Here is an 8,357-nt window from a genome sequence, read left to right as displayed (position 1 = left end):
GGAGACGAGAACACAGGCTACATCCTTGCCCCTCTCCTTACGCAGGTTGTCGGTGGTGCTATACACATGACAGCTGCCCCAGCACACTCAGCTCTGCTATATCTCTATATATCTATCTACTGTATAGTAATACTTAGAGATATATAGATATAGCAGAGCTGAGTGTGCAGGGGCAGCTGTCATGTGTATAGATGTAGCAGAGCTGAGTGTGCTGGGGCAGCTGTCATGTGTATTAGATGTAGCAGAGCTGGGTGTGCTGGGGCAGCTTTCATATATGGAGATACAGCAGAGCTGACTGTGCTGGGGCAGCTGTCATTTAGAGATATAGCAGTGCTGGGTGTGTTGGGGTAGCTGTCATGTGTATAGATGTACACTGGCTATAACAGCTATAACAGAGTCTACAGTAGAAGTCTCATATTTTTTCTGTCAGTGGCTATGCAGCTCTTATAGCTGTGTGGGTAAGAGCTTTGCCTCTGATACATAAGGGCGTGGGTTTGAATCCCAGTAAACACAGATGACTATGCCTGGGATTTGTTGGATTCAAATCTCGTAAATGAGGAGCGTGCAAGTAGTAAGGGGCGCCGCTGCTGTCCTGCATGTCGTTACAGTGTGTGGTGTTTGTGGCAGTCGCTACACTGGCCAAGGAGCCTCCTCGCTGTTGGCACAGTCTGGCCCTGTTACCAAGGTGCCCTGTGTGGCCGCACAGCTCACACACCCCACAGGCTGGCCCTGGCAGAGCATGACCCACAACAAAAGGTACCGAACGGTTTCCTATCTAACCATGTACCTGCCTGAACTGGGTGTGAAAAATTAATATGGACCAGCCCTGTCTAAAGGTGATACTCGGATGTGGTAAATGTACATCATTCAAAAGGATTGGCCAGTATTTTAGTCCAGGGCAAACTCATCAGGATCAGGACATACAGCAGCAGCAGGTACATGGTAACGGTGGAGTAAAAGGCCTACACATAACTTATCTGTATCAGGGCAGACAGCAGCAGCAGGTACATGGTAACGGTGGAGTATAAGGCATACACATAACTCATCGGTATCAGAACAGACAGCAGCAGCAGCTACATGGTACAGGCGGAGCATAATGTGTACACATAACTCAGCATGATCAGGACAGACAGCAGCAACAGGTAAATGGTAACACTGTACTATAAGGCTGACACATAACTCAGCAAGATCAGGACAGACAGCAGCAGGTATAGGTAATGGTGTAGTATAAGGCATATAAATAATTCAGCATGATCAGGACAGACAGGGTCTTTCTTTGCAGCAGAAATGTCTTCCCAGGAATGGGCCCCCACCAGACCAGGCAACACAACAAATAAACACCTCTGACAGCAGCAGTTTCTTTGTCTAGAGCAGTGATGGCGAACCTATGGCACGGGTGCCAGAGGCGGCACTCGGAGCCCTCTCCGTGGGCACCCACACCCTAGAAATAGTCTATGATGTACCAGTATGCCTTAGACTTTTCCTGCCATTCATCAGCGTAGGGTGCACTATGAAGAGCACAGAGAGTGCATTGAATGTAGGCGGGCTATTATAGCTAAATGATAAAGTACATGGAAGATATAATACTATACTGGACTGTAGTATTCAGGTTAAATTGCAGTGTTAGCACTTTGCAATAAATATGTGGGTTTTGGGGTACAGTTTGGGCACTCAGTCTGTAAAAGGTTCGCCATCACTGGTCTAGAGCATCAATGTGCTCCCAGGTATACAAAATGCTATATTTTCCTTAGAATTTTTATTTGTAAAGCACACGATAATTTAGTACAAATTTTGCTCCACACGCCGCACGCACCAGTCTGCTCTCAGTTTCCATATCGAGTCTGGAGCAGAACACTGCGGTAACGCAGCCTGTCGTGCTGTGTGCTGATTCCTCCAAGCCAGAGGGCAGCAGGACTGGCGGGGTTTAGTAGCAGCTGTCTTATCCTCCTTATGTCTGGAGTGAGGCATGGATACTGCCGCTCGCCCCACTCATACATGATCAACTCGGCACACACGCTGGGCTCCGGACAGCGGCAGCACCCAACCGTTCTCTGCCCATCTGATCACAAAAGCCAGTGAGGAGCCAGCTTGCCTCGGCCTGTGTCTGGAAATGTCCACGGCTATGTCGCCGGGATCAGTTCCTCTCCCTGGGTGATGACTCAGTCACGGTCCCCGGCTGCTGTTGGTGTGCTCGGCGGCTGCCTCCCGTGCGAAACCTGGATCATCTATCGCAGGTCAGGCTGCTGAAAAAGCCTTTAGCTAAGATGCTTGGCTACACACGGGGGGTAGTGTCACACAGCCCAGGCCAGAGATCACCAGAAAGGGGCTGACAGGCAACGGGGAGCACAGACACTGTCATTCTGCAGAGCGGAGTATGTAGTCTGTTCTGAAGCCACAATGTGTTCTCGAGTTACATAGAACTGCAGGTAAACTTACCCCACAAAACGAATGCAGCTCTGCTTCATGTTTGAGGACTTGACATAGAAAATCAGATCCTGTAGCTTCGTGAAAAACATTTAGTAATCCGATGCAATTTTGATGTCTGGGGGGTGAGAAGATTTCAGGGCTTCCAGAGATATGGGGTAGATTCTAGCAGGATGGACCACATGTATATATCTATCTACCCCATCTCTACCTGGAATCCCTGCATTCTTCTCCGCCTCCAGACATCTGCATTGTATAGGCCTAATTGTATAATGTCTAATTTTTGGGGCCTGTACTCCAATGGCCTACAGTAAAATTGTTATTCAGTGACCACCTAATGTACCTCCAGCCACATAATCACTTGTTATTTTCTGTCAGGTGAATGCCTAATTTTTGGGGCCCGTACTCCCATGGCCTAAAATAAAAATTCTAGGCTCCAGCAGGGCACATTTTTGAGAGTTTCCCTTTAAGACGCATAAAAATGGCCTCTTATTAAAATACATATTTTTTGTGGGAATTTTTGCCATTGATCCCACTCTGGTATGTCACTGTCCATGTTGTGGGACTATTTGTGCACTTCTAGTAAGTATTTGGTGGATGCAAATATGACCTGACGGTTTTTCAGGTTCGCCTGCCATTAAAGTGAATAGGGTCTGCCGCTAACGCGCGGTTTGCAAACATTTGACTGCGAACGCGCGTTTGAGAATCGTCCCAGCCAATGTTCGTTCCATCACTACTGGCCATATATACTATTTTTATATTTTTATATATCTATTGCACCCTGTCTGGCTGACATGGGTACACTATCAGTGGTGAGAACTGACGGTTTAGTTAACGAATAACGAGCTGTTAGGAGGGTCGTGAGATCAATGCCTGAATTAGGTAGTACACTGTAATTGCTCACCACTGACAGTGTACCAATGTCAGCCAGACAGCGTAGAATATATATATATATATATATATATACAGTACAGACCAAAAGTTTGGACACACCTTCTCATTCAAAGAGTTTTCTTTATTTCCATGACAATGAAAATTGTAGATTCACAATGAAGGCATCAAAACTATGAATTAATACATGTGGAATTATATACATAACAAAAAAGTGTGAAACAACTGAAAATATGTCATATTCTAGGTTCTTCAAAGTGTGCAAAGCAGTAATCAAAGCAAAAAGTGGCTACTTTGAAGAACCTAAATTCTTTTTTTCTATAAATGTTTATGATTACGTGGATGTGCCGCAGTAAAGCACAGTGTTTGGACCTTAAACTTGGTGTCTGGTGAAGATATCTGTGAGAATGACCCCCAAAAGAGAGCTAATAACCCACAATTGGTGTCGGATGGGGGCAAGCGTCCGTGCTGAAACGCAAAAGGCAACGTGGTAGCTAGAGGCAACAACAACTCAGGAGGTAAGACTGTTCCTGTTAATAGTTTTGTGGCAGTTCCAGTGACCGTGAGCCGGCCGCAGTGGGAACTGGCTGGGTCAGTGACTAAAAATCACTGAGGCGGGAAACCGTCTTGGAAGTGTATGACATTGGGAAAAACACAGTGTGTGAACAGGCGGGTGAGCCTGTTGCGGTTACTCCCTCGCAGGAACCTGCAGGGGAGAAGGTTTCTGAGTCACCCAAAGAGCCTGTGATCAAAGCTAGATTTGGGGTGGTGAAAGTCAGAGATCCCATGCTAGCCCGGGTAAGAGGTAGCATGATGGCCACTCCAGAGACTGATAGAGTGTTACTTGTACGGGACAATTATGTGGATAATACGGACTATCAGGTGGTTCTCACTAAGGGGGAGAGTCTCTGGTAAGAACTGGGACTTATGAATCTGATGTTACAAATACACTCATACATAAGGGAATGGTTGGCCAAACTTTTCCCTTATGCTTGGAGGTTTTGAGTACTGGAGACACTTCTGCAGAGAGTGACAAAACTCCTGCAGAAGTGGTTTCTGCCCCTTTAAATGAAGTGACCATTAGAAACAATGGTGCTGATAAAATGCAAAATGAAAATGTGACATCTTGTGAAATAGGTGATGGTTTGCCTTTTCCGTTGCAGGATGTGGTGGGGGAAATAGTGCCCCCTGGAGGAAAAGTAAAAAAAAAAAGGCAGAAGGGTTGATAAATATTGCGAGCACAGAGTGGAGCAATCCTACTCTGGTGAACATGCAAGAAAGGGTGGCAGTCCTAGAGGGTGTACCACACGTACCAGAGGTGGATATGCAGTCCCCACAGTGTTCTATGATCAATAAAATAATGTCCCAGGTTGGGATTAACTTGTCAGTGCCCCTAGAGGTCAGCGTTAACAATGACACGATCGGCATAGGTGTCGTATGCACTGTGACCATTAGCAACTCCGAGAGGGAAGCTACCAGGTCGAAGTCTTGGAAAGTTGAGGTGGTTACTAGTAGCGACCAGATGACAGTTGTATCTGACATGACGAAAGTTAAGTGGGGAAAATTCAGTCTAATGTCTGAGACCCATACCCAGGCCGTGGTAAATTACCTGACATGTCGGTACAGCTGCAAGCAGGAAGATGATTCCTTCCTCTCGATACAGTCCCTAGATCTGATTTTAAAAAAAGACTAGCTGTCTTCACAGAGACACCAAAGAAGGCTGCAGAGGGGTCAAGGGAGGAGACCCTGAAAGAAATGAGTGAGCTGAAGGGTCTACAGCCTGATATCCAGATGAAGAGCAAAGGCGCCAAAGAAATACAGAAAACTGTGGTAGACCGATAAAGTGTTTGAAGGGACTCTGGGTGGAACCCCCACAGGGTCTCCAAAAAAGAATGGTGATACTCCTATATCTGCTGCCGCAGAACCAAGCGAGGAGAAGTTGGACCAGGAGGCCCAAGAGCGGGGCGCTTCCAACAAACTGGTGTGAAAAACTAAGAAAAAAATGAAAAAGTTTGACCGGCCCTGGGCTGGAGAGAAATACATCTCGGCCCGATATGCCGAAGAAAATGACCAAGCGAAGGCGGATGCTCAGGAAAAAGAGACCAAAGCCCTCTCCTTGGCTAGCGCCCTTGAAGAAGCGCAAGAGGAGCGAGATGAGTTTAAGACGCTCAACAAGCAACTCAAAGCAGAGATGGAGGATCTTATGAGCTCAAAGGATGACGTCGGGAAAAACGTCTATGAGTTGTAGCAGTCTAAGCCAGAGCCTGTTAAGAAGGGATCTGGAGAGGGTGGCGCCGCGGTGCCGACTGAGGCAGAGAAGACGGCAGATCTTTCTGCCGAACCCGTTGTTGGGGATGATGTGGATGCAGAGGCCAAGAGACTCGTGGCAGTGGGTAGCTAGGACCTGGTCCCGAAAGATGTCCCCTCCACCTGCAAAGTCATCCAAGTAGCCAGCAGTCTGCTGGGGAAGGAATACGAGGAGATGGCCGACAAGTATGCTGATCCTGTCTACTACTTTGGGTTGGCTCTCCTGAATTCTTCTGGAAAGGAGAATCGTGTCCTAAGTGAGCCTCTGGAGAAAATGCCAGAAGTCTACGAGTATGGTGAAGTCCCTGTTGTCCCCGGTACCTCCTACCTCGGTGAGAAAGAGGAAAAGGACTTAAGAGGGCAAGTAGATGATGCTGGGTCCAAGAAAACCAAGGCTGAAGAAGTTAAGGCAGAGGTATGGGAGGACGTGAAGTCCTCGGGTGCTGCAGTGACCGAAGGAACGGCTACTGAAATGGAAAGAAGGAAGAAGTGAATCGGAGGCTTGTAAAACAAGCGAGCGTGGATAAGTCTGCTCTGCTGAAAGAGCTCCGCAAGGCAAAGGAGAAAGGGTCGGGACACGACCATGACTGGGACCAGTTCGGTCCAGAGTAGCAGCAGTCCAAGTAAGGACGTGAGGAGCATGTGCAGGAGCCAGAAAATCTAAAAAGAGAGTACCGGCTCATGAGATGGGTAAGAGAATTGAGAGTTGTCCTGGGTCTGGCAGAATAAGGCCCCATGCACACGGCCGTTGTTCACAGCCGTGTGCGGGCCGTGGAACCGCGGCCTGGATCCCTTCCTGTGAGCTGGAGCGCACGGCGTCACTGGTTGCTATGACGCCGTGCGCTCCCTGCTGCCGCCGCTATACAGTAATACACTGGTATGATCTATACCAGTGTATTACTGTACTGTGCCGGCAGCAGGGGGCGCACGGCGTCATAGCAACCAGTGACGCCGTGCGCTCCAGCTCACAGGAAGGGATCCAGGCCGCGGTTCCACGGCCCGCACACGGCTGTGAACAACGGCCGTGTGCATGGGGCCTAAGGGGAAGACTGTTGGCCAGGTCTATGCCCGTTCACGAGCATCTGGATTTGATGTTAGTGTTCACCACTACGTGCTTGAACAAAGGGGGGGGTATGTGAGGTAGTGACGGGCCTCATGGCTGCTAGGGGAGATTCATGGCAGAAGTTTCCATGTCTTCCCCATCAGTCATCAATTCTGAGGCAGCACCAGGTGTCACAATCAGTCTGGGATAAGAGCCCAGGCCAGACTGTCAGTCAGAGAGAGAGTCTTGGTGCAACAGTGGCCTGCTGGAGGCTCTTGAAGGGTGGTCTAAGGGTGGCTGGCTGAGGGTCCACAGGGCTAGGTGTTAGCCTAAGCTTTGGGGGACTCCGCGAGGTCTGGGAATCGACGGTCGCTAGGACAGAGTCAGGCGGACTTCTGGGCCACAATCTCCTAAAGGTACTGGACTTTGTTACAGCCTGGAAGTGCTGGAGTATTGGCTAAGAAAGCAGCATGTTGGTACCTTGTGTGAACGGAGGTATGGTTATGTTATGTTTAGTTATAGCACAGCTGGGCGAATGTTTAATATTTTGCATAAATGTTTATGATTCCGTGGATGTGCCGCAATAAAGCACAGTGTTTGGACCTTAAACTTGGCTTCTAGCAAAGATATCTGTGAGAATGACCCCTGAAAGAGAGCTAATCCCTCACAATATATATAGCCAGTTTTACCCATATAGAAGAGAGACCGTGAGGGCAGCAGCAGTGAGTGAGAAGCGCTGTGCAGTGTTGAACAGTGAAGATGAGTTTTCCATACCAACTCACTGTGAAAAGACAACTTTGGAAGGTGTTGTAATTAATCAACAAATAAAGTATATTTAAAAAATACACATTTAGGGAAAAAAAATCTATTGATAGTTACACTTTAAATAATTTTGAATTCATAACTTTGAAAAAGGAGCTGATTATCATGTGTCCGTTTTATCTTATCCCCGATGATCAGCTTTTATTGCTGGGGCAAATTGCATCTGCTTGCTCTTTTCCACCGCAGCTGAAACGTAGCATTAACTGGCAGATATTAATATGAAAGGGTGTCCAGGTAATGCATACAGTAGACAAACATGATCTGGCTCATAGAAAAGAACCTTGAGCAGGTGATCCTTCTATGATGCATAGATGTATAGAAGTATAGAGCCAACTTCTTCATTCCAGAGTCACTAATACACAAGAGAAGAGTAAAAAGTAAGTAAATCTTCTTTAATTTTAAGGAGACAGAAAATTAGCTATTAAGAGATTGACAAATGAGAAATTATTTTCCTCAAAACTCAGAAAACTTTTCCGGAAACTAATACACCTGTCTTGAATTAATTTTTATCTGCAGATTTTGCTGTAATGATTATTGAGTGCCATGTTGTGAGACCCTGAGGCACCCGTACAAATGAGATCCCAAAGAAGTGACCCTATTTTGGAAATTACTTTCCTCGTGGATTCTACTTGTTGTGTAGTGAGCAATTTGTCCTCAAAGATGTTTCATAGAATTTAGAAATACTGTATTTTCACTTTATAAGACACACCTGATGATAAGACATACCTACGTTTTAGAGGAGGAGAATCAAATCCTCAGATCAGGCGCCATGCAAACAACGAATATTTGTATTACAAAAATAGTGCTATATTCTACATATTCGACAATTCTACCAAGACAACCCAAAAGGAAAGTTGCTTAACGCCCTTAC

The sequence above is a fragment of the Bufo gargarizans genome, unplaced genomic scaffold (assembly GCF_014858855.1).
Source record: "Bufo gargarizans isolate SCDJY-AF-19 unplaced genomic scaffold, ASM1485885v1 fragScaff_scaffold_437_pilon, whole genome shotgun sequence".
NCBI lineage: Eukaryota > Metazoa > Chordata > Amphibia > Anura > Bufonidae > Bufo > Bufo gargarizans.
This window is presented reverse-complemented; position numbering follows the sequence as displayed.